Consider the following 6,182-nt stretch of genomic DNA (forward strand, 5'->3'; position numbering starts at 1 on the left):
AATTTCACATCATGACAGACATCCTAGATTCTGCCATCCTGGGAAAATGCCTGATCTCTTTATTACAGTGTAGACCTGGCCCCTCCTGCCAGGTTAAGCCCACAGAGAGATTTTTAACCTCCCTTCTCCCTCCCCTCATCCCGTAACAAAGTCTCTGAACACAAGGCTAGAAAAGAGCAGAACTAAAGGAGTCACTGTGGGGGATTCCCTCGGACACTGACCCCACGGCAGCCACACCCCAGCAGGGGGAATATGGAGTCAGGAAATGGCTTTTCCTCTCTCTGATCCTTGTTTTGTTCACTGGAAAGTGGTTCTGCCCAGGGATGCAGCAATACATGTGTCTGGGTGGACTAGAGAGCTGGAAATCTCTCCCCCCTCATTTCTCCCACTGCCCCTTTCAGTCTCTCCTTCCCCTGTCCTCTCTCCCTGCCCCTCTGGCCGGGACAGTCCCATTCCTGGGGGCTTTGCTCTCCCAGGGCTGGATTTTCTCCTGGCAATTGCTACTGGGAGGAGAAATGAGGAGGGGCTGTTTGTGCAGAGTCACTTTCTTGCCAGTCCCCAGCACTTTCCCTGAGGTCTTTCAGTTAGCTGGAGACTCTGGCTCAGAATTTAGCATTAACAGGGCCCAGGGCTGCCCTAGGGGGCTAGGACCAGCTGGAGAAAGTCATCCCCTGGGCCAGACAGAGAAGCAGCTTTAATTAAGGTCACTTCCCAGCACAGAACCCCGCTGGGGGAGCAGCAGCTGCTAAGCCTGGTCTCCCAGATCACAATGGAGGCTGCAGCCTCTGACCCAGGAAGCTGAACCCCAGTATCCTGAGCAGAGAGGGACAGAGTATTTGAGCAGCTTCCCTCCTTTAGCTCTCTGGGGAGAGCAGCTAATGAGAGCCCCTCCTCACAGGGAGAATTGCTGATCTCATTTGCCCCATTGTCCATCCGGAGTCACTCCTTGTCTTTCCATACAGTGACTCTGGATTAACAATGGTCTCAAACCAGAGTTCAGAAAGAATGGGGGTATCTGGCCAGGGACCCCAGATACCCCCACCGGTCACAGTAAGAGCTGGCCACTGGCGAAGGGGAGAGAAAATGGGGCACAATCGGGGGGAGACAGGAACTTCTCAGGGGTTGGGGGAGGGGTCACCCTGGGCGCTGCTCGTGGCTCTCTAGGGAGAAAGGGGGCAGGACGGGGAGGAGGGGGTCCCCACGGGAGGGGGCAGCGGTAAATCCGAGGGGATCTCAGCCCGCCCCTTTCTCTGCCCGCTCCTCGGGGGTCACCTGCCCCCCCGGCCATGTCCGGGCTGCACCGACATTTCCCACCCGCCCCCCAGCTCGGTCTCACCCCAGCCCCGCCCGGCCCCACGCAGGGACCCCAGTGGGGCCGGGCCCTCCCGACACCCCGCGGGACCCCAGGGCAGAGCCTGGCCGGGCCGGGGGCGCTGGGCCCTGCGGGGCAGCAGCCCGAGCCCCGGGCGCTGCCCCCGGGAGCAGATCCCGGCGCTGCGAGATGCCGGGTCCCCCCCGGGCACTGGGGCAGAGTCACCGCCCGGCCCCGCCCCCGGGGCTCGCTCCGGGACCTGGAGGCTGCAGCTCCGCAGCGCAGCGGGGCGGAGCCCGGGCCCCAGCGGGGCAGGGCGGGCCGGGTCGGGCACGGGGGGGTTAATGAAGGGCTCTCCCGCCGCGATCTGCGCATGCCCAGAGCCCCAACGGCACCAACCCTCCAACTGCCCCGGGAGAGGCTCCAACGGCCCCGCGCGAGCCAGGCAGAACCGCAGCGCCCAACGCTCCTTCGCAGGCCGGCTCCGCCTCTCCCGCCAACGTCACTTCCGCTCCGGGGCGAATCAGTAACTACATCTCCCAGCCTGCCCCGAGGGCGCTTCCGCCCTCTGCAGCTCAGGTAAAGGAGGCCCCATCTCATACCCGCCCCTCGCAGAGACCCCGCCCCGCCCCCGTCACCGCCCCAGGAGCAGCGGCCCCGCCCGGAGCCCCCCCGGTCCCCCTCCGATGTGCCGGTCCCTGCCCGCGGCGCGTCCCCCTCGCGCCAGAGCCCGAGACCCCGGGAGCAGCTCGCGGGGCCCGAGACGCAGCGGCCTGTGGGGGGGAGGCGGGGCCGGGCTCTGCCCGCAGCGAGGCCGGGAAGGGACCGGAGGGGACAGTGCCCCCTGGAGACTGTCCGGCCCCAGGTTCCACCGGCCTGGTCCTGCTGCGCCAGCGCCCCACCTGCCAGTCACCCCCGGCTGCGGCCCCCACCGCCCAGCACCCCCAGCTGCCAATCACCCGCCCCCTGCTGCTGCCCCACCGCCCAGCACCCCAGCTGCCAGTCACCCGCCCGCCCTGCTGCTGCCCCCACTGCCCAGCACCCCGCTGCCAGTCACCCCGCCCTGCTGCTGCCCCCACCCAGCACCCCCAGCTGCCAGTCACCCCCGCCCCTGCCCAGCGCCCCCGCTGCCAGTCACCCCGCCCAGCGCCCCAGCTGCCAGTCATCCTCCCTGCTGCTGCCCCACTGCCCAGCACCCCCAGCTGCCAGTCACCCCGCCCTGCTGCTGCCTCCTCCCACTGCCAGGGAGTTTTCCTGCTCCATACTCCCCTCACCTACCCTCTAAAAGCACCTCCCCAAAGGGCTCCCTGCTGCCCATGTGAAGGGTGGGGGTGTGGGGGGGAATTATTACTGTCTGTTTATGGAACTTCCATATACAATCCCGTCACACTGTCCAACTACCGTCACTTACTTAGTATAAAATCTCTTCAGAACCAGGTGCTTTTCTCTCATTATCAAATATTTCTTTTTAGACCTATTTCTTCCCCAATTATCAAGGATAGATTTAAAATATCCCGGGTGCGGTGCTGTAGTAACCATGGTGAGCCCAGGATATCCGAGGCTGCCCCCGTGATTTATATACAAACATTCCGTGTTATTCTCCATCCCATTCCTTGTGAATCTGAACACGTTCGCTTTTCTGCTGGCAGCTGTGCAGTGAGTGGAGCTTTTCATTGATCTGTTTACAGCAGTGCTTCCCAACCTTTTTGTGGCCAGTAGCACATTCATGTTTTCAGAAGAGTGTGGCGGGCGCCAACCATTTTTCAAGGCTTATTTTCTGTTTACATTAAATATACAAAAAATCATTTAATATTACATAATATATGAATCCATCAGATAAAAACAGTAATTTTACATGTAAAAGGTATTAACTAAATTATTTGGCAATTATTCATTCACCTTCCCATGTGAATTTATTCTTTTTTATCTACAAAACATTTTACAAAATAAATATCATAAACAGTTTTAATCTTTATTTTTTAAAAAGTAAAACACTGTTGAACTGCTGGTCCAAATATATTTATTATCCTTACTTTAACATAGAATGAAGCCTGCAGCCCCAGAGTTCTCTGTTCCCGGCCGGGGCTGGGATGCAGCTTCTCTCCAGCTTCGAAGCCACAGCCCCGTGCCTGCCAAGGACAGAGAACGCCGGTGCCTGCAGCCTCGGAGAAGCTGGAGAGAAGCCGCAGCCCCGCACCTGCCAGGGACAGAGAGCACCGGTGCCCGCAGCCTGCAGCCCCAGAGAAGCCGGAGAAAAGCTGCAGCCCCGCGCCTGCCAGGGACAGAGAGCACCGGCGCCTGCAGCCTGAGTTCTCTGTCCCCGTCAGGCGCAGGGCCACAGCTTCTCTCCCCTGCTGGGCAGTAAGTGGGTGCACATAAATGCCCCGGCGGGCACCATGGCGCTCGTGGGCACCACATTGGGAACCACTGGTCTACAGCAACGTGCAGATCCCTTTCTTTAGTTGTGTAGCCGATATGTTCTGCTGACGCTGCCAGGTGTAATGCATGTTCAGTAGGGGGTTCTCCCCTACTAATGCTGCAGTGTCCTTCTCCTCTAGGTTAGTATATTAATGATCTCATTTTGGTGTCATGTGTGTCAGTTCGTTGCCATGGCACTTGTGTGCTCAGACATCTGAGGATGCTCTGCAGAAAAGCTCCTTGAGTGGGGTGATCCACAGGGAGTAGCTCAAACCTCCAAAGGGCCTGGGCAGGGGCAGGACATTAGCCCAGCAAGGGAGGGGTGTGGCAGTGACATCACAAAGGCCTTTTGCAGGACCTCAGCCTATTGGTCCAAGGTGGTGGGGAGGTGGTGACCTCACAGAGAGATGCTGACATCAGCCAGGCAGGACAGGGGCGAGGGGCCAGGGAAACCTCAGAGACCCCTGTGGCTTTGCTGCAGCAAGTCTCCTTCTCCAGGTCTCTCTTTGAGGACTGAGGGAGTATTCGGGTTCATGGACATGAGCGCCAGGAGGAACCTCTTTCGAGTTTTCTCCTTCCTTTCTAGGGAGCCCTGTGAGGAGCTGATTTAAGGGGCGGGGGGAGCTGGAAGGAACCATGGATAAAGGAAGGGGGCAGAAGTGGGGGACGGGCAGGTGACTGGCAACTGAGGGCTGGGGGAAACTGTGTTGGTAGTTTGGGGGCAGTGGGTGGGATTGGGAAACTGGGGTCTGGACAGTCTTCATGGGAGACACGTGCGCTTCTCATCCCCACCTTGGCAGAGAACGGGCACCTCCTCCCACCCCCACTCCAGGGGCAGCCATGTGCTGGGGAATGACTCAGGGCAACAATTTCCCACCTACACAAGGACAAATCGCTGCAGATAAAATGGGTGGGAAAAACTGCCCCATGGGAGAGATTTTGAATTGACACTTGAGAAATACAGAGAGACCAGGGGAAAAAGCTGGAGAGACTTTGTATGTGGGAGGACAGGGCACAAACAGGGCAGGATTCAGTGAACTCACCTCCCCCCCACACGGGAATTTCCTGACTGCACAAACCAATTCATATTTCCCGCCCCAATGACCTTCCCCCCCTGCGCCCCCCAGCTCAACTCCAGTGCCCCCCCCCCAGCCCGCATCTTCCCTTTAGCCCCCCCAGCCCCGCCCCCACCTGCCTGACTCCCCCCTCATCAATTCCCTGCTCAGCCCCCGCTCCCTGCTGCTCCCTCGCCCCGTCCCAGCCCCGCCGCCAGCGCCCGGCGGAACGTTCCGGCTGATACGGGCGGGGGGAAGGGCAGCGGCTTCAGCAGCTGCTACTGAGCATGCGCAGTGCCCGGGAGTAGCACAGCGCTATTGACAGCAATTTAATACACCGCCCCCCCCAATCCCAGCGGGGAGGGGGGGCGGATCCTGCTGCGGCTCCGCTGGGGCCGAGGCGGCTCCGAGGCTTCTCCCGGGTTCCCCGGGGCAGAGTCACGTGCCCCCCCGGGGTCTCTCACCCCCCGGGGGCTCCGGGCGGGGCTGGGGCGGGCAGAGCCCGGGGCTGCCCGGGGGGCGGGGCCCAGCTGGAGAAACCCCCCCCCCCGCACAGACCCCACCCGGGGAGCAGCAGCGGCTCAGCCCGGGCCCGGCTCACGCGGAGGCGATAGCAGCAGCTTTGTTCTCCCAGCCCCAGCGGGGCTCGCACGGAGCATGCGCAGTAACAGCTGCTGGAACCCTCCCTTACCTGAGCTGCGAAGAGGGCGAACGCGGCCCCGGGGCAGGCTGGGAGATGTAGTTCCTGATGCTCCCTGGACCGGAAGTGACGTTAGGGGGAGAGACCAAGCAGAGCTGCAAACGCGCGCGGGCTGCTGCGGTTCTGCCTGGCTCGCCCGGGGCCGTTGGAGCCTCTCCCGGGCCGGAGAAGGGTTGGTGCTGGTGGGGCTCTGGGCATGCGCAGATCGCGGCGGGAGAGCCCTTCATTAACCCCCCCGTGCCCGGCCCGGGCCCTGCCCCGCTGGAGCCGCCCTGGGGCCGCCCCGGGCTCCGCCCGCCCCGCTGCGGAGCTGCAGCCTCCAGGCCCCGGAGCGAGCCCCGGGGGCGGGGCCGGGCGGTGACTCTGCCCCAGTGCCCGGGGGGGACCCGGCATCTCGCAGCGCCGGGATCTGCTCCCTGGGGGGGGGCAGCGCCCGCGGGGGGCTCGGAGCTGCTGCCCCCGCAGGAGCCCAGCGCCCCCCGGGCCCGGCCAGGCTCTGCCCTGGGGCCCCGCGGGGGGTGCCGGGGGGTGAGACCGGGCTGGGGGTGGGAAATGGCGGGGGGGAGCGGGTGACCCCCGAGGAGCGGGGAGAGAAAGGGGGGGGCAGCGATCACCTCGGATTTACCGCTGCCCCCTCCCGTGGGGACCCCCCTCCCCCCCGTCCTGCCCCCTTTCTCCCTAGAGATCCACGAGCAGC

General features: G+C 62.6%; 1 long non-coding RNA gene across 1 annotated transcript; it reads left to right on the top strand.

Moving 5' to 3' along the window:
- The first annotated feature begins 1,829 nt into the window (after positions 1–1,829).
- LOC120381748 lies at positions 1,830–3,391 on the top strand. The gene is made up of 3 exons (XR_005588150.1): positions 1,830–1,891; positions 2,785–2,968; positions 3,356–3,391. It is a non-coding gene; the product is annotated as an uncharacterized LOC120381748 (long non-coding RNA).
- Positions 3,392–6,182: the final 2,791 nt, after the last annotated feature.

Source organism: Mauremys reevesii, linkage group 14 (genome assembly GCF_016161935.1).
Source record: "Mauremys reevesii isolate NIE-2019 linkage group 14, ASM1616193v1, whole genome shotgun sequence".
Lineage (NCBI taxonomy): Eukaryota > Metazoa > Chordata > Testudines > Geoemydidae > Mauremys > Mauremys reevesii.